This window comes from Puma concolor, chromosome A3 (assembly GCF_028749965.1).
Source record: "Puma concolor isolate L17-30 chromosome A3, mPumCon1.1.hap2, whole genome shotgun sequence".
Classification (NCBI taxonomy): Eukaryota; Metazoa; Chordata; class Mammalia; order Carnivora; family Felidae; genus Puma; species Puma concolor.
This window is the reverse complement of record NC_141669.1, coordinates 77,803,658-77,823,647: the sequence shown is the minus strand read 5'-3', so window position 1 is coordinate 77,823,647 and position 19,990 is coordinate 77,803,658.

Genomic DNA, 19,990 nt, shown 5'->3' with positions numbered 1-19,990 from the left:
AAGGTTTTCAAAGGTAAGTGGAAGTTAATTTAGTTATTTTTCTTTATATTTTGTGTTTTATTATTTTGTATTAGATTACAGTATTGTAATCATTTTTATATGAATATTTTTGGGTTGTGGAACAAAACATCTGAGTTTCCATTATTTCTTATGGGGAAATGCGCTTTGATATACAAGTGCTTTGGATTACAAGCATGTTTCTGGAACAAATTATGTTCACAAACCAAGGTTTTACTGTATTTTTTCTTCAACTGAATGCTCTGCCCTAGTATTTCATGGTACCAGCTCTGTAGCAGCATACTAATTTAGAGCTTACAGCCTACTTTGCCTAGAATTACTATACCAGGGCTTCTGCCCACTTTGGTCAGAATTGGCTTAGGGGTGCCTAGGTGGCTCAGTCCGCTAAGCATCTGACTTGAGCTCAGGTCTTGATCTCATGGTTCGTGAGTTCAAGCCCCACATTGGGATTTTCTCTCCCTCTCTCTGTGCCTTCCCCACTCTCTCTTTTTCTCTCTCTCCCTCAAAATAAGTAAATAAAGGGGCACCTGGATGGCTCAGTCAATTAAGCATCCAACTTCGGCTGGGGTCATGATCTCGTGGTCTGTGACTTAAAGCCCCGAGTCGGGCTCTGTGCTGACAGCTCGGAGCTTGGAGCTGCTTCGAATGGATTCTGTGTCTCCCTCTCTCTCTGCCCTTCCACGGCTCATGCTCTGTATCTCTCCCTCTCCCTCAAAAAATAAACATTAAAAATTTTTAAAAGGAAAAATAAATAAAAATAAAAACTTTTTTTAAATTAAAAAATTTAAAAAGAATTGGCTTCAACTGAGTGAGGCTGCCTGCCAGAGAGAGAGGAAGCACTTCAGCTGGGAGGGATGAGGGCAGGTTAGGACTGGCTGACAGTAACAGTAACAGCTGTCACTACTGGAGCCTTTGGCATGAGCCACCCCCTCTACACATGTCAGCTCAATTAATTCTCACACAAACCTATGGCTAGTTACTGTGTCCATTTCACAAGTGAGAAAACTGATTTTCCTAGAGATTAAAGGAAAGAATTGAATCAAAAAGACCCAAATGCAAAGCTTTACCACAGACCAGTGAACTATTTAACCTCCCTGAGCCTCAATTTTCTCACCTTTAAAAAAAAAAACCTGTAATGATACCTACTTTGCTACATACCTGTGAGAATTAAATGAGGTAGCACATGTAATATGCCTATCATAGTTTCTGGAATATAATCCACATTCAACAAATGGCCTATTATTTTTCTCATTCACATTTGATGCTAGACCTATAGCCCTCTTTAATTTACTCTCAATTTTCAGAACTCCCTGGGATAGACTGCATAAAGTCTTTACAAAGATGTCCCTGGTAACACAGGGACCTGTGGATGTCACTTCACATGGCAAAAGGATTTTGCAGATGTGGTTAAATTAAGGATTTTGAGATGAGATTATCCAGGATTAGCTGGGTGGTCCACTGTAATCAAGGGCTCTTTATGAAAAAGAGGTAAGAGGATCAGCATCAGAAAAAGGAGCTGTGTTTCTAATTCTGTAAGATCCATTTGCTGCTTCTGACCTCCGGACTACAATATAATAAATGTATATATTAAACTACTAAATTTGTGGTATTTGTTACAGTAGCAATAAGAAAGTAATGCATTGCCCAACTGAAAGAGGTGAGAGCGGACTCCAGGCTGCACACCTCCATTGACCCCAGTGTCCAAGCCAGACTGCTGCAGGGTACTCACTTGGCTAGCTGTCCCTGGCCCCTTGGCTCAGGCAGCCTCAGGGCTGGAGAAAGTAAACCTATGCAGCTGCGGTTTTTGAGTTTGGGGCTTTTTCTCCAAGAGATTTTTTTTTTTTTTTTTTTAATTTAGGGGCCAGATATCGAGGAGAGAAAAAACATGCTACAGAGAAATATGAAATAGAAAATAAATACAAATGCAAGCTGTTCTGCTAGTTTTATAACCGCGACACACTGGTGCTGAGACAAAACATCACAATAAAGTTTCGAAGGTGGTAGTGTTCCTTTAGCACGGCTAAGTCTTCGGAATTTTGACTGCAGTCCTTCTTTGGGGGGCCATCACTGGGTCCTTGGCACAGTCCACGCTTTGAACCGGATTTGAACGGGAAAACCACCACGTGGTCCAGATGCTAGCAGCGGAAGTGGGTGCGTTGGTGGGTCGCGTGACCGCAGAAGCTCCTCCCCTCGGTGCCGTGGGGTCCTCCAGGTCGTACTTCTCCAGCGCCTGAGTGACGTGCCCCTAGAGTCTGGAGGCACGTCCGGCTATTTGCGCCTCTTTGATCCTCGCCTTCCAGTGGCACGTCGCCCGGACTGCCCTGGCTTGGCTGGCCCTGGCCTCTTCCCGCAGCCCGTCACTGGTGAGGGAATAGGTGAATCCAGGCAGGGGGGTGACCGTCCCCTTCCAATGTGAAAAATGCACCCAAACTCCGCCCCCCTTTGCGCGTCTCACAGCACGCACACGCAAGCAAGGACTGGAGTTGGGGATTCTTGAAAGAAGTGAAGCACCCCAGCATGCTGGAGGGGAACAAACTTCAGAGGGGGCGCACAAGCCAAGGAGTAACTGCCCCGCCGCGCCCGGGAGCCTGGCTTGGACTGGAGCGCGTGTATCAGGAGCCAGGGCCTCCTTAAAGGGCACCACACACAATACCCCCTTCCTCTGGGAGCCAGGTAAAGTCAGTGTACGCGTACTCCATCCCGGGCCCCACGCCCAGAGCTCTCCTGGAGTAGGGAGAGATACGTGTGGTCCCTTCCACCAGGCCCCAGTAATTTTCATGTATTCCTCTCAACAGACCTGTGAAGCGCCGTCCTTCTTTTAGCGAAGAAACCCTTCAAATGGGGCAAATGGCCAGTGTGTAGTGTGGTTCTGATGCTTACTTGGTCTAGGGCCCTTTCCATTATATTCCAAACGCTCCTTTTTATATGCAAATGAGGCCAACTGTGTCGGTGACACTTTCCTACAAAATGAAACAATGCCATAATTACGAAGGCTTGGGAATTAATGGTACTAAATGGGTAATTTGGGTTTAATGTTGAATCTTGGAGTAGGTGACCTAGGTCCAGAAAGAGTGGCTTTCCAAGTGTCACCTCTGCCATCTGGTGGTCAAATGACAATGTAACTAAAACAAATGGGTATTAATACTATCATCTTGTACAAGTCATGCATGCCCCCGAGGCTGGGTGAATGATTTGAGTGTGAACTCTTGACTTTTAGAGCCTGAGATGACAAAGTAAAATGTTAAAAATACAAATAAAGGTCAGAGGCCTTCCATGATAATCTCTGCTTAGGGTGAAGAACCTCATGGTTTACAATGGAAGAGCCCATTCATCCATTTATTCAACAAATATTTATTAAATCTTGTCTTACGTCTGTTTGCCAGGAAACTGATATCTAGGCAGAGATTTGAATGAGAGAGGGTTTCTGGAGACTGCTCTTGAGAACAACCCCTGGAAAGGCATGAGGGAAAGAGAACTAGTCAGAAAGGATTGAACTGGGATGAATTTGCCACAGAGGACTTAGCCAATCCTACTGGGAGCTCTGGAGTTAGCTTGGCAAGGGACGGAGCCTCTGTCCCACATCAATCAGTAATTTGATCATTGAGCTATATCAGTTGACACTGGCCGTAGCTAGGGGAACGAGTGCCTTGGTCCTAAAAGGAAGATCCAGGAAGCACACCACACCATCCACTACAGACCCCTACTGCCTCTTGGGCACTGTGCCATGGTCTAGGGACATGCTATTGAACAAAACAACATCTGTGCCTCCAAAGGTACCCAGGGGTGCAGAGTTAAAGAATAGACAAACAAATAGGTAAGTGTTTTATCAACGTTTATTTATTTTTGGGACAGAGAGAGACAGAGCATGAACGGGGGAGGGGCAGAGAGAGAGGGAGACACAGAATCGGAAACAGGCTCCAGGCTCTGAGCCATCAGCCCACAGCCTGATGCGGGGCTCGAACTCACAGACCATGAGATCGTGACCTGGCTGAAGTCGGACGCTTAACCGACTGCGCCACCCAGGCGCCCCGGTAAGTGTTTTAAAAAGCAGGAAACAAAATTGTCTTGTAGCTAGTAAATGTATCCTGTAAGATTAAATAAACAACAAAGAAAAATCCTTGCTTTTTATTGGTGGCAATAAAGAAGGTTGAAAATATTTAGGGTGAAAAGTGCATTCACTCTTTGACGATGCAAAAATTGGAGATGAAGGACAAAGGTTGTCCAAAAACAGTTCTAGAGAAACTTGCCTATGAAACGCAACCAGAGCAGTGGGAGATCACTTTGGCATTCATCTGTGGATGGACTGTAGCTCTACCCAAGACTCGGTAATGGGGTTTTCCGTCTATGCCGTGACCTGCAAGTGTTCTGAGCTATTGGTAAGAAGGCTGCCCATAGGCAGGGGTCATTCCTGAGTGGACCATGGGGTGTGCTGGCTGCTGATTTGGGGTTGTTCTCAGACATTGCACTTTGGTACAATCAGGAAAGGCAGGTCCTTGGTGCCTGCTTAGGTGGAACCAGGGAAGTCCCAGTAATGATTCTGCTCCCCCATTGGCTGCCACCCCACCAAATACTGTTGTCCTGGCTATCCCCCCTTTTTTCTTTACAGAGAAAAAGTACTTGGACTTGCCTGTTTTCCCAGGCTGCTACTTCTAGCATGACAATGCACTCCATTCCTTGAGCTCATCAGGGCTTAAATATTTGAAATGCACAAAACTATTTCTCTGCCATGGGTTTCAGAAAAATCATGTGAGACTTAAAAAGCCAAAAATGACCTTCCTTGTCCCCTGGTTTGGTTGTGGTGTCCATTCTCTGAGGCAAGACGGATGGAATTGTCTCAGAGGTTTGGGTGAAACAGAGGATCACAACGGGTGCTGCTGACGGTTCTAAAACATCTCTTCAGAGCTTCAGGTGCTGGCCTTCAAACATCCCCATTTGATGTCCTGCTACCAACTCCTCTCTCTATTTGCCTCGCTTCTACCTAACTAGCTCCTCCTTCTGAATTCTGTCCTCCAGCTCATGCCTAAGTAAATAAGTGACTAAGTAAGTAAGTCTAAGTAAGCCTAAGTAAATAAGTGACTAAGTAAGCAAGTAAGTAAGTCTAAGTAAGTGGGAGCCATTCTTTCCTTCAGCCTCCACTCCCTCCCCACTGGTTAATCATCAGGTTTTAGACAGTTGCACATTTGCTGTCACTGCTGCAATTCAAGACACTGCTAACAACCTCCTTACTTGTCCCTGGAGAGTAGAGTTTCTTCATCTGAGCGCTATTGATATTCGGGACGGGATCATTCCTTATGAAACTGTCCTGTGCATTGTAGGATGTTTAGTAGCATCCTGGCCACTACCCACTAGATGTCAGTAGCACCCCTTAGTCGTGATGATCAAAAATGTCTTCAGACCACTACAGGCCAAGCCGTATTGGAGCCTGCAGTAAGAGGAAAAATGTGTGCCCTGTGTACATTTACCAAAAGGTCCTCTCATATTTTGAACCGAGTGTAAAAAGTTAATGAAAGGTTTGCAACAACCAAAAGACTGAATTCACTCTATGCTGATGTAAAATTTGAAGGGGAAAAAAAACAACAAAAAGAAGACATCAGGAAACCAGTCCATGAGAAACTTTGCAAGACCCAGTACAAAATGAAAATACAGAGCTCCTTCTTCAAAAATTATGAAGAATTTCAAAAGAGTGATGGAAGAATGCTAAACCAAGTATGGGGCCTTTTGAAGTGTGGGGTCCTTCTGAACATGGGGCCCTAGTCAACTGCACCAGTCTCACACTCATGAAGCTTTCCCTGAACCCCATGTTACCCAATCTTCCTGATGGGGAATGTGTCAGCTGTGTGGGCCCTGGGAACCCCAAGCTGATTGGAAACAACTGTTCGCATTGCACAATAACACAGCATCCTAGAACAAACAACATTGTGAGTTCTTGGCATTAATTTTGATTTTTAAAAAATATTGCACGAAAATATTATTTATCTTGATTATCAAGGATTTGGGCCCCCTCTTAAATTTTGCCCCTGATGGGAGTTCCTCACTTTCCGCACCCCAATCTGAGACTTTGTCAAATGCTCCCTGCTGATCTAGAGGAGTGGTTCTCAAACTTTGGCCAGTGTCAAAATCACCTGCGGAGCTTGGTAAGACACAGGCAGGTGGGCCCCACTCCCAGTTTCTGATTCAGTAGGTGGAGGTTGGGGCCTGAGGATTTGCATTTCTAACAAGTCCCCAGATAATGTTGAAGCTGCTAGTCCTGGGCACATTGAGAACCATTACTTTCAAGCCATCCTTCATTTGCCAGTGAGAATGGTATTTCCAAAATAGAAGTGACTTCTCTGCTTAACTCTTCATGGGTCCCCATGGCCTATAGAATACAATAGATGCTCGTTGGCATGGCAGACATTACCCCAGAGGCTACCTTTCCAACCCCTTCTTGTTTCCTCCACATGATGCTCTGCACTATGGGACAGAATGACTCTTACACATCCTTTAACACTCATATCATCTGTCATGCCGAGAAACCTTTCTCAAACCTATAGTTTGAGCTAAGTGCCTTTTCTTTGCCCTCCCACCGCACATCCAATATGACAAAGTCAACATTTAACTTTATACTGAAGTGTTTATGTGAATGTCTACCCCATCAGATGGCAGGATCCAGGAAAGGTTATCTTTATTCCTCTAGTCCCTATTTACCTTCTATGGCAATAGAATTTACCAGTTCTATTTACCAATAGCATCTGATGAACTGAACTGAACTAGCCGGAACACCATTCTGTTACAGTACAGTGAAAACAGAGAAAAAGAACATAACCTTGAGGGACAGGTAGAGATGTAAGTGCATAAGGGGAACACAGCTGAGTGTCAAGAGTCTTGAAGCTTAAAGATCTGGCAGTTTTTCAATGGTCTATGCATCTAATACTTTTTTTTTTTAATTTACATCCAAGTTAGTTATATAGTGTAACAATGATTTCAGGAGTAGATTCCTTAATGCCTCTTACCCATTTAACCCACTCCCCCTCCCACAACCCCTCCAATAACCCTGTATTTGTTCTCCATATTTAAGAGTCTCTTATGTCTGAACCCCTTCCTGTTTTTTATATTCTTTTTGCTTCCCTTCCCTTATGTTCATCTGTTTTGTATCCTAAAGTCTTCACTTGAGTGAAGTCATATAATATTTGTCTTTCTCTGATTAATTTCGCTTAGCATAATACCCTCTAGTTCCATCCAGGTAGTTGTGAATGGCAAGATTTCATTCTTTTTGATTGCTGAGTAATACTCCAGTGTGTGTGTGTGTGTGTGTGTGTGTGTGTGTGTGTGTGTGTGTGTGTGTATACCACATCTTTATCCATTCATCCATCAATGGACGTTTGGGATCTTTCCATACTTTGGCTATTGTTGACAGCACTGCTATAGACATTGGGGTGCATGTGCCCCTTCGAAACAGCATACCTGTATCTCTTGAATAAATACCTAGTAGTGCAATTGCTGGGTCATACGGTAGTTCTATTTTTAATTTTTTGAGGAACCTCCATCCTGTTTTCCAGAGTGGCTGCACCGGTTTGCATTCCCACCAGCAGTGCGAAAGGGATCCTTTTTCTCCATATCCTCACCTACATCTGTTGTTACCTGAGTTGTTAATGTTAGCCATTCTGACAGGTGTGAGGTGGCATCTCATTGTGGTTTTGATTTGTATTTCCCTGATGATGAGTGATGTTGAGTATTTTTTCATGTGTCGGTTTGCCATCTGGATGTCTTCTTTGGAGAAGTGTCTATTCATGTCTTTTGCCCACTTCTTCATTGGATTATTTGTTTTTTGGGCATAAAGTTTGATAAGTTCTTTATAGATTCTGGATACTAACCCTTTATCTGATATGTTGTTTGCAAATATCTTCTCCCATTCCCTCAGTTGCCTTTTAGTTTTGCTGATTGTTTCCTTCACTGTGCAGAAGCTTTTATTTTGATGAGGTCCCAGTAGTTCATTTTTGCTTTTGTTTCCCTTACGTCTGGAGACGGAGACGTGTTGAGTAAGAAGTTGCCGCAGCCAAGGTCAAAGAGGTTTTGGCCTGCTTTCTCCTCGAGGATTTGGATGGTTTCCTGTCTTACATTTAGGTCTTTCATCCATTTTGAGTTTGTTTTTGTGAATCATGTAAGAAAGTGGTTCAGTTTCATTTTTCTGCATGTCGCTGTCCAGTTTTCCCAGCACCACTTGCTGAAGAGACTTTGTTCCATTGGATATTTCCTTTGTCAAAGATTAGTTGGCCATATGTTGGTGGGTCCATTTCTGGGTTCTCCATTCTGTTCCATTGATCTGAGTGTCTGTTTTTGTGCCAGTACCATACTGTCTTGATGATTACAGCTTTCTAATACAGCTTGAAGTCCAGGATTGTGATGCTGCCTGCTTCGGTTTTCTTTTTCAAGGTTGCTTTGACTATTTGGGGTCTTTTCTGGTTCCATACAAATTTTAGGATTGTTTGTTCTAGCTCTGTGAAGAATGCTGGTGTTATTTTGATAGGGATTACATTGAATATGTAGATTGCTTTGGGTAGTATTGACATTTTAACAATATTTGTTCTTCTTATCCAGGAGCATGGAGTATTTTTCCATTTTTTGTGTCTTCTGCAATTTCTTTCATAAACTGTCTATAGTTTTCAGTGTATAGATTTTTCACCTCTTTGGTTAGATTTATTCCTAGGTATTTTATGGGTTTTGGTACAATTGTAAATGGGATCGATTCCTTGATTTCTCTTTCTGTTGCTTCATTGTTGGTGTATAGGAATGCAACCGATTTCTGGGCATTGATTTTATATCCTGCAACTTTGCTGAATTCATGAATCAGTTCTAGTAGTTTTTTGGTGGGATCTTTTTGGGTTTTCCATATAGAGTATTATGTCATCTTCAAAGAGTGAAAGTTTGACTGAGTCTAATACTTTTTAATGCAGAGATAACCCTTAATGTGTTTTGATGACCTCTAGATCCTATTGATAGCGATAACTGTATAAGCTGTGAAAGAAAACAGCTAAGAAAGAAAAACGTGAAACCCTGGTTAGAACCAATAACAAATGCAGCAAGAAAGAAAGAGCAACAATAGAATAGAATGGTCTAGGATGGCACAGGTAGAAAAACAGAGCCTTAAAGAAAAAAATCTTACACTCAGAGGGAAAGCAGTGTTTTTTCCCCCACTAAAAGGTAATTCTTACTAGGTCAAAATTCTTCAATTATATCTATTATATTGAAAAAGCACCAAGAAGGGCACCTGGGTGGCTCAGTGGGTTAAACACCCGACTTCAACTCAGGTCATGATTTCACGGCTTGTGAGTTCAAGCCCAACATCAGGCTCTGTGCTGACAGCTCGGAGCCTGGAGCCTGCTTCAGATTCTGTGTCTCCCTCTCTCTCTGCCCCTCTCCCACTCACACTCTGTCTCTCTCTCAAAAATACATAAATATTAAAAAAAGGAAAAAAGAGGGGCGCCTGGGTGGCTCAGTGGGTTAAGCGTCTGACTTCAGCTCAGGTCATGATCTCGCGGTCCGTGAGTTCAAGCCCCGCATCGGGCCCTGTGCTGACAGCTCAGAGCCTGGAGCCTGTTTCGGATTCTGTGTCTCCCTCTCTCTCTGACCCTCCCCCATTCATGCTCTGTCTCTCTCTGTCTCAAAAATAAATAAACGTTTTAAAAAAAATTTTTAAAAAAAGGAAAAAAGAAAAAAGAAAGCATTGCAGACTCTGGGTCTGAAGTTCTCTCTTCCAGCAAGAGAGCAGGATGCAGGATTGAAAATGCAAGAGAGGCTAATGTCTGGGAGAAGACAAGAGCCCTGAATAAGGGTCCTTGCTCCGTTTTTATTAGGATCGGAAGGCTTACAAACGTGGTGATGGGAGTGCACAAAGAGACAATGAAATCATGAACATTAACTCATGGGTGTGAGGGAAAGGGGATTTTGAAGACACGCAGTGTTAGGGGTTTGGGTCAATACAAAACAAAATCCTGGCACCAGGCAGAAGGTTGTTTACAGCAGACATGGGGGGGGGGGAACCATCTCTGTTTACCTAAACTGGCCTAGGGGACAAGAAAGACAAAGCATGCTACCTCAGGGTCAAGAAGGCACCTTTCTTTTGGTAATTAGCTCCACTCTGGGCAACTTTGCCCCAAGGCTGTCCAGAGCCCTATTTACCTGTTCACCTAATTTGGTCCTTCTTTCCTGTGAAAGCAGCTTTCTGCTATAGTACTAAGTTGGGGGGCATTTCTGCTCTGAATACCTAATCTTGTTTACCTCATCTTGAATGTTTTCACCCTGAGATTCCCTATTCCTATACCTTTGTCCTATACTGGGACTTTTGCTTCACTTCATCTATTCTTACTTACCTAATCTTGTTTACCCAGTCTTGGGTGTGTACATCCTATGGCTTTCTAATTCTTTATGCCTTGTTAACCCATTAGTGCAGGCTCAGGGAATTCCTAAGCTTATTACCCACAAGAAAGAAAAAGTGCCAAGAGATCAATTGGTTCCATTGCTTTAAAATGGGTTTTGGGGTGCCTCGGTGGCTCAGTCAGTGAAGCATCTGACTTTGGCTCAAGTCATGATCTTGACATTCATGGTTTTGAGTCCTGCATTGGGCTGTGTGCTGACAACTCAGAGCCTGGAACCTGCTTCAAATTCTGTGTCTCCCTCTCTCTCTCTCTCTCTGCCCCTCCCTCACGCAAGCTCTGTCTCTCTTTCTCAAAAATAAATAAACATTAAACATTTTAAATAGGTTTGAAGAAGTATTTTACAATATAAAAGATTAACACTAAACTTCAAAGTGCAGAGCTACCATATGAATCCGTTTAAGTGAAATTTGTTTGGATACTTGGCTCTTGATGTCATGGAAAAGGGATGGAAAATATGAAAATCACAGTACCTCAAAGGAGAGAGTGATCTGCAATCTACCATGGAAAATGTTAGATGTCGTTTGGGATAAAGTAAACCAAAATCCTGGCATAAAAGTATTGCCCATCAAACTTTAAGAAAGGAAGCGACATGGTGATGCTTCAAATTCCAATAATGTCTCTGGGAAAAGTGTGTTTGTAGTGTATTTCCAATATAATGATTTCCATCATACATCTTTGTTGCTTTCCACACCTTTTTTAATAGACACATTCTTGTTAGGGAAATTTGAATATAACCTTCCTCGTTGGAAATTGTGACTGCATGCTTATGGAATAATACTGCAGTGGACACAGAGGCCCTACTTCAAGGAAGTACTTGCTGCCCAAGCTGTTCAGAATTTGGTGACCAGATAGCCCCCAGCTATCGCTCCAATCAGGGTTTCCCTAAACTATTGCCACGCCCTAGCTCACACCCTTCCATCCAACCGTTGATAAACTGATAGCATTCTTGGTATATTTCAGGTCACTATGGGACAACTCCGATTGAGGTCGTATGTGCTCTAGGACTCCCCATGGCATTTCCTGAGGCTTCGGTGAGCCTACATCACATTTCTCTCTCCAATCCTACCTCTTCACCTCCAACAGAAAGGTGGTCCCTAATAAATATCCTGAATGAAAGCCCCATCTCACAGAATACAGATGTGTTCACAGAACTAATTGGAGGCATATATTAACAAGTTTATGGAATACGACATGTTTGTGGTTCTTTACCTCTTTTACTAATTAAGCACCAGCTAGAACATGGATAGATGGATAAGTGGATGGTTGGATGGATAGGTAGGCAGATAGGCAGACAGATAGATAGACAAAATAGATACACCAATAGATCTGTCAATATCTATATTTAGATGATTTTTCACTCTGCAGTCATTCTCTCTCTCTCTCTCTTTTTTTTTTTTTTTTTTTTTTTGGTGTGGGATGGTCATGGGATTTTCCAGTCATTACTCCTCCCTCCAAGTAATAGAATCAGGAAATGACATTCAGAAGCAGAACTAATTATTCACTCATTCATTCAACAAATATTTAGTGAGTGCCTACTCTGTGCCAGGTCTTTCGGTTTCCTAGTGCCTAATGATACAAAGTACCTGAGACATATTTTCTGTTCTCTAAGGAAATCCATCTGGCATTGAGGAAAAGCATTGCTAGGGGCTTGAACGGAGGAAACACTGGTCATAGAGATGGGACAAAGAAGAAGCCAGAGGTTTCTCAGGATGTAGAAGTGACTGTGCGGTAAACAGGTGGCATTCCAGCCATTTCCGGCAGAGGGAGCACCACATGCAAAGACTTGAACACATGAAACAAATCAGTGCCCTTGGGGAGGGGAAGTCTTCAGTTTTCCAACATCCTCTCTCACTGTACACCCTTTTCTAAGAGTGAAACACTTTTTACTCTCCAAACTGCCCATCTGGATTAGCTCCTTGTCCTTTGTATCTTTGTTAGAACTGTACTTCCTCCAGGAATTCTTCTTTGATTCCTTCAAAACTAGGCTACACAAGGGGTGCTGGGTGGCTCAGTGGGTTAAGTGGCTGACTTTGGCTCAGGTCATGATCTCATGATTCATGGGTTTGAGCCCTGTGTTGGGCTCTGTGTTGACAGCTTGGAGCCTGGAGCCTGCATTGGATTCTGTGTCTCCCTCTCTTTCTGTCCCTCCCCTGCTTGTGCTCTGACTCAATCTCTCTCTCTCTCTCTCTCTCTCTCTCTCTCTCTCTCTCTCTCTCAAAAATAAATGAACATTAAAAATTTTTTTTTTTTTTTTTTTTAAAGCTGGGCTACAAGAGTCTGCTACATGGTCCCACAGTGTCCGGTATATCTACCTAACACAACCTCTATTATACTGTGCTTTAGTGGCCAATTTACTTGACATTTGCCTCTGACTATACTGTAACCTCCGTGAAGGCAGAGGCTACTCACTGTTCATTATCAGATCTCAGCACAGTGCTGAAAAGATGAAAGGTACTGTTTGTTGAATGACAAAATGAAAACTGCTAAGTGCAATAGAGTTAGGAAGGTATTTTATTTATTTAACAAACATTTATTCAGTGCCCACTGTATGCTAGGCATCTCCAGGCATTGAAAATGGCAGGACTAAATAGAGCAAAGAACCTCATGGAGTTTATATTCTACTGGGAAAGACAGACAATATACAAACTGCTATAAAGTAATGTAAAGCAGGATTGGGGGAGGAGAAGTTTCTTATTTCATATAAAATAGTCTGAGAAGGGGCGCCTGGGTGGCTCAGTCAGTTAAGCGTCCGACTTCGGCTCAGGTCATGATCTCACAGTTCCTAAGTTCAAGCCCTGTGTCAGGCTCTGTGCTGGCAGCTTGAAGCCTGGAGCCTGCTTCGGGTTCTGTCTCTCTCTCTGCCCCTCTCCCACTCACCTCTGTCTCTCTCTCTCTCTCTCTCTCTCAAAAACAAACATTAAAAAAATTTTTAAAAATAGAGAAGACTTTACTCATGAGGTTATATTTGAGCAAAGTCACAAAGGAAATGAAGGAATGAGCTATAAATATTTGACAAATAGGATATACAATACAAACATCAGCAATACTTCTTAAAATTACCCCACTAATGTTGCCTCTATATCATGACTAATTTCTTTCTCTCAGCTATTGCGGGTAATGTCAGAAAGGATTTTTGTTAAATTCTCACTTTTATTGTGTCTATCCCAAGCAAAACATCTCAAGGTTCTTTATTTCACAGTCTATTTTATAAGGATTCCTGAGGTGGTCAGGAACTCTGTTTCTAAAGCATTTTGAAATCATAGACTAACAATATCTTCTATCAGTACAAATATTTTATCTTTTGTTAGTTGGCAGGCCTAGGCAAGAGCAGTTAATATGGCCACTGAACTGATTTAATTTCTGTGAGAAGCTTAAATTTCCAGGGTAAATTCAAATCTGTGATAGCCTAGCCTCTTTGGCAACTTTTAGTTTAAGTATAAATGATTATAAAATTATATCAGAGATATACAAGGTGTTTCTCCAAGATCTATAAGGGACAAGGAGAGTTCCTTGGTAGGGGTTATGTAATCACAGGGTTCTCTTTTCATGGAAAGGAAAGACAGTGGCTATGTTAGTGCTGCGGTGATATAGAAAGGGCAATACAATATTGTATAAAGATTAGGTGGTGACCCGCTGAGAAGTGATGAGCATTTTCTATCAACAGAAGAATCTATATAGCATGGGAACCATTACGTTTGGTGGAGACCTTAAAACAAAATCAATTGAAGTTTTTACACCTTTTCCTACTGCTGTCACACTGTCAGACAAGGTGGCTATGTTTTGATTAGTCAATGAAATACTGAAATAAACAATAGATCTCTGAAGATTACCAGGTATTTGAATTAATACTGCTAGTGTTTATTCAGATTTTTCATAAACAAAGGGAAATACAGATTGTGAATCTAGGATCCTGGGAAACACATTTTGACAGAAAGTCATTGTACCAATCTTTGTGATTATACATGAGCATGTTTAAAAAAAAAAAAAAACTTCAAAAGTATACAATCCTAGAAAGTACACAATCCTGCATATTTGATTTTGAGAAAGACATTTTACATAAGCATAATTTGCCTAAGAAGATAAACTCTTTTTTATTGTCAGTTTTTTTTTCTTCATCCTAAATTTGCCAAAAAAAGAAAAAAAAAAAAAAAGAAAGGAACTCTCATATAGGTTTTGGAGAATTTTACAATTTGGAGAATTTTAGACAAACCTGATATTCCTATTTTCCTTTCTTTTATAGCGAATGGAACAATTCTTTGTCTTGCCTACTAGTCATTTAGGAAACTGAAAAATAGTTCAGTCACAAAAAGCATCTTAACAGCTTTATTATTCAGAATTTGAGGGTTGAATTTAGAAAAGGCAACATCAAGAATGATTAAGAGACAGATTGATAAATATCTAAAGACTAATAATTTGCAGCAAAGTTGTAAAAACATTGCAGTAAACAATATTGCTAGGAATTTAACTTTTTTCAAAAGTAAGGACTCTTTTTTTTTTTTAAAGATTTTACTTTTAAGTAAGCTCTATACCCAATGTGGCACTTGAACTTAATGCTGAGATCAAGAGTCACATGTTGTTCTGAGTGAGCCAGCCAGGCATCCTAAAATAGGGACTCTTAAAAAATGATTTAGGACTATGTCAAGAAGCACCATGAGTGAGCAAAAGAATTTAGTGACTTCTACTGATCTGTACCTAAAACAACATACCCATTTTATAGAAAAAAAAAGATCAAAACTCTAATATTATTCCTTTTGTAGATTAGTCACATAATGGTCTGCAGTAAAGGATTTATTGATACACCTTTATATGTATTCATTGCCTCAATCATATACAGATCTATAAATATGCAAATAGGTATTCTTTTTAAGCCTTTATGGTTTTAGAATATAAGTAACTTAGTAATAAAATAAATGAAACAATGTATATATCACAATAAATTTACCATCTAAATAAACTATGACTGAGGCGCCTGGGTGGCTCAGTCAGTTAAGCGGCAGACTTCAGCTCAGGTCATGATCTCACAGTTTGTGAGTCTGAGCCCTGCATCGGGCTCTCTGCTCTCAGCGCAGAGCCTGCTTTGGATTCTCTGTCTCCCTCTCTCTCTCTCTGCCACTCATGCACTCTCTCTCTCTCTCTCAAAAATAAATAAGCATTTAAAAATAAATAAATAAATAAATTATGACTTTCTTAAAAACAGAAAAGCATATGCATTATCATTGTGTATATACTTATGTTTAAAAAAAAATATTATATTGTCACATTTATCCAAGGTAACTAACTTTTCTTTTTTTCAGGCACAAAAGAAAGCTAAAGAATTGAAAACCAAATGCTGTCTAACTATTTTTTTTCCTTCAATATTTATTTCACATAATTTTAACAAATCTGAGGAGGAAAAATAACTAAAATGTGTGTATGTATCATCCAAGTGTATTTGCATATTTTGTTAATCTATTGTCAATTTAAGCGATAAAGGTAACTTAAAACTACATTTAGTGACTAATGTTTTATATTTGTTTCTTCTTCTAGAAACTGCCTGTACATCCAAAGATTATTTATTAATTAAATTAATGATTTGCCTAAGGTTTTGAAGTTAGTTAAAAATCTGGAAATGATAACATAGCTAACACATTAAATGCCTATCATTGTAGCATTGTAAGAATTTCACAAAATTAAACCTTTTGAACAGTCATTTCATTCCATTTAGTTGAATACAATTTTATACATGTAACTTTTTACTTAAAGCAAGTTGTGGAAACAGTGGTAATTTACTTAATTCATAAAACCAAAATAAAAAATTTAAGAAGTTTGAATCATAAGAAATTTAACCCTGGTCTTGAACAAACAAAACTGTTGGGCTGACATTTTTATATGGTAAACTAATTTTTAAAGACTCTCAATCATGACAAAAATTATTCTTTCGTCCTAAAATTAAAGGCCTTTCTTCTCACCTCATAGCGTTATGCAGCCTATTGTGTAGATATACTTTTTTAGTGCCAATAAGAAGAAACATAGTTTAATAACCTTTTCTTTTCTTTTTTTTTTTTTTTTTTAGATACTTTTGACTGCTTGTCTGGACTATTCTTGGGCTGAGCACATAACAACTGAATGCTTCTTTAAAATTATTTAATCTTGGGGCGCCTGGGTGGCACAGTCGGTTAAGCGTCCGACTTCAGCCAGGTCACGATCTCGCGGTCCGTGAGTTCGAGCCCCGCGTCAGGCTCTGGGCCGATGGCTCAGAGCCTGGAGCCTGTTTCCGATTCTGTGTCTCCCTCTCTCTCTGCCCCTCCCCCGTTCATGCTCTGTCTCTCTCTGTCCCAAAAATAAATAAACGTTGAAAAAAAAAAATTAAAAAAAAATAAATAAATAAAATAAAATTATTTAATCTCTAAAGTTTGCCAAGAGAAGGAAAAAGAAGAAGAGGAAAGAGAGGGAAGGGGAGGGAAGGGGAGGGAAGGGGAGGGAAGGGAAGGGAAGGGAAGGGAAACATGAGGGAGCCAGCTTCAGACAAATGTGAAACTGTTCCTGTAAAACTGATTATGATCCCTCTGTGAGGAGGGGGAAGAAAGTTTAGATAGAGAAGAATAAATGTTACCTATATATGCACAAAAGAGAGTGATACATAGTTGATTTGGATGTAACTTGACTCCTTGACAACTCTATTGAGCCATAAATTAAAACGTGAGGTCTCATTCATTCCTGAAGCACAAAAAATAAAGAAGGGTGTCTCTAAGCTTAAACAAAATTTTCTCTCTTTTAGACAAGTCAATCTCCTTAAGAAGCTTTCTTTCTTTTTTTGTTCTGAGGTACTTCTCAAATGAACAACCTCATTCGTGTCAAAATTTCCCCAAATTGGCCACCGCATTCCCAATTGTCCCTGGTGAAATTGTGCCAGTTAGAAAGTTAAGGGTGCACGTTAGCGTTTAAGGAGAAAACATGAAGGCAACAGGTGTCTCTTGGAAGACATGTGGTTTCATGTTGAGAAAGCCCCCCAAAGATGGAACGGTCTGTAAGAATAAAACCTGGTTAGCTTTGTGTCTCTGGAACCAGGCCAAAGCCCAATTCTTGCTAATCCAGAGCTGACCAGAATTTCCCGATTTGGTGCAGACAAAATTAAACAGCGCAAATCTGTGACTACACTAAAAATCATCGAATTGTACACTTTAAATAAGTCAATTGTATAGTATGTGAAGCATATCTCAAGAAAGCTGCTATGAAAAAAGTTTTCCAAAGGACTATTATATTTGGAAAGCACAAAAACATTGAAACGGTTATGTTGTTTTTATACTAGGGGGAAACTGGAAATAATACAATTGTATGTTAACAAGAGAATAGTTAAATACATTAGGGTAAAATTGTATGGTGGAATATTAGCTAGTCATTAAAAATGTTTTTAAGTAATACTTAACAAAGAAAGGGCTCACAGTAGAGTCTTAGTGTAAGAGCAGGATAAAAAGTGTGAATTCAGCATAATTTTACAAGGAAATCTCATTAAGGGAAAACCGCATATAGAAATAAACCCTGAATGGAAAGACAACAGCATAATTGTGTTTATGAATGATGGACTGTGGGTAATTTAAACTTTTTTCGTTGTTCTGTCTCTATCATTTCCAGTGAAAATGAATTTTTATTGCTTTTATAATCGGGAAACAAAATGTTGTAAAACAAAAATGGCTATGGGGAACTAAAACAAGGTTTTTATATTGATTTGAGTGTACAACAGAGTAACATAGCACTAAAGTTCCAAGTACAGGGTCACCATATGAATTTGGTTAAGTGAAGGAAGAGACTATTGAAAACAAGGATCCAAGTAATTACTTTTTCCTTTCAATTGTTCGAAATACTGCTGCCAAATCATCTCAGATTACTCCAGCTAGGCTCAGAGCAAACCCACCTCTTGAGTTCAACACGACATTGACCCTCTTCTTTCCCTACATACAGCCCTCTCATTTGTACATTTCCTTACTTCAGCTCCCCACTTCTCCTCACTTCACCTCGGGATTTTCCTGCTATGTATCTGCTATCCTTCAAATAAATACTTCATGTAAGCTTACAATAGCTTGTGTGTACTGGCATTGTACTTGATTCAGTTCAGTGCCAATCAAATACCTCTTCAGTGGCCCCGCCAGGTTTTCTGAATCATCCATGCTATATCCCTATCCCATAGGCAATGACAGAAGAAACCTGATGCACACACTTTGGATAATGTTGTGGTAGGTCTTGCTTCTCAACACCTCAGTGTCAGTTGTTTGGACTGTAAACTGATGCAAACTGATGTAAACTGATGGTGTAAACCTCTTTCCTTCCAGCTGTGTAGGATGGTTTAATCTACCTCATGGATACCACATTCATTCATTCATTCATTCATTCATTCATTCATTCATATATATGGGCTATTGTCTCCTGGGCTCAAGAGGTTCACCCAACCCCAAACCACCAACGAGGTAACCAGTTCCTTCTGATTCACCAAATCTTTCCCCAGCTCAAACCCCACCTCCTCACCAAGTATTCTCTGCTTGCCACCATCCTGTTCACTTCTGCTTTTTCCAGTCTTTTGAGGATACTTTTTCTTTTCTTTTTTTTTTAAGGGAAAATTTTCTTCCCTTGTTTTTAAGAAAAATTTTAATGTTTATTTTATTTTTGAGAGTGTGTGTGTGTGTGTGTGTGTGTGTGTGTGTGTGAGCAGGGGAGGGGCAGAGAGAGAGAGGAGACAGACTTGGAAGCAGGCTCCAGGCTGAGCTGTCAGCACAGAGCCCAACGCGGCGCTCGAACCCACAAACCATGAGATCATGACCTGAGCTCAAGTCAGATCCTCAACCAACGGAGCCACCCAGGCGCCCCGAGGATCCTTTTTCATTAAAAAAAAATTTTTTTTTAATGTTTATTTATTTTTGAGAGAGAGAGAGAGAGTCAGAGCGTGAGTAGGGAGGGGCAGAGAGAGGGAGACACAGAATCCGAAGCAGGCTCCAGGCTCCGAGCTGTCAGCACAGAGCCCAACGTGGGGCTAGAACCCACAAACCGCGAGATTATGGCCTGAGCCCAGGTGGGACGCTAGACCAACTGAGCCACCCAGGCACCCCTCCTTTTTCATTTTACAATTATTACACAGCACACAATAATGTCCTTATAATGTGTCTTTTCTCTAATTGTCAGTGTCAGGGGATGTTGTGGTCAGTTTTGCTGTGTTTTTCATTCCTTTACTTCTGGCTTAAACGGACCCTTTGTGCAATATGAAAAGAGAGAGGGCAGATTTTTAGTTACTGGCTGTGATATGGATCTGTATCAGAATGGCTGCCTCTGTCTGGTAGGTACTGACTCCAAACAGAATAAATCATCAGTTCACATTTAATGCTTTTTCAAAGAAGATGACTTAATTTTTTTAATGTTTGTTTAGTTTTTAGAAAGAGAGACAGAGCGTGAGCAGGGGAGGGGCAGAGAGAGAGAGAGGGAGACACAGCATCTGAAGCAGGTTCCAGGCTCTGAGCTGTCAGCACAGAGCCTGATGGCCCAATGTAGGGCTTGAACTCACGAACTGTGAGATCATGACCTGGGCTAAAGTT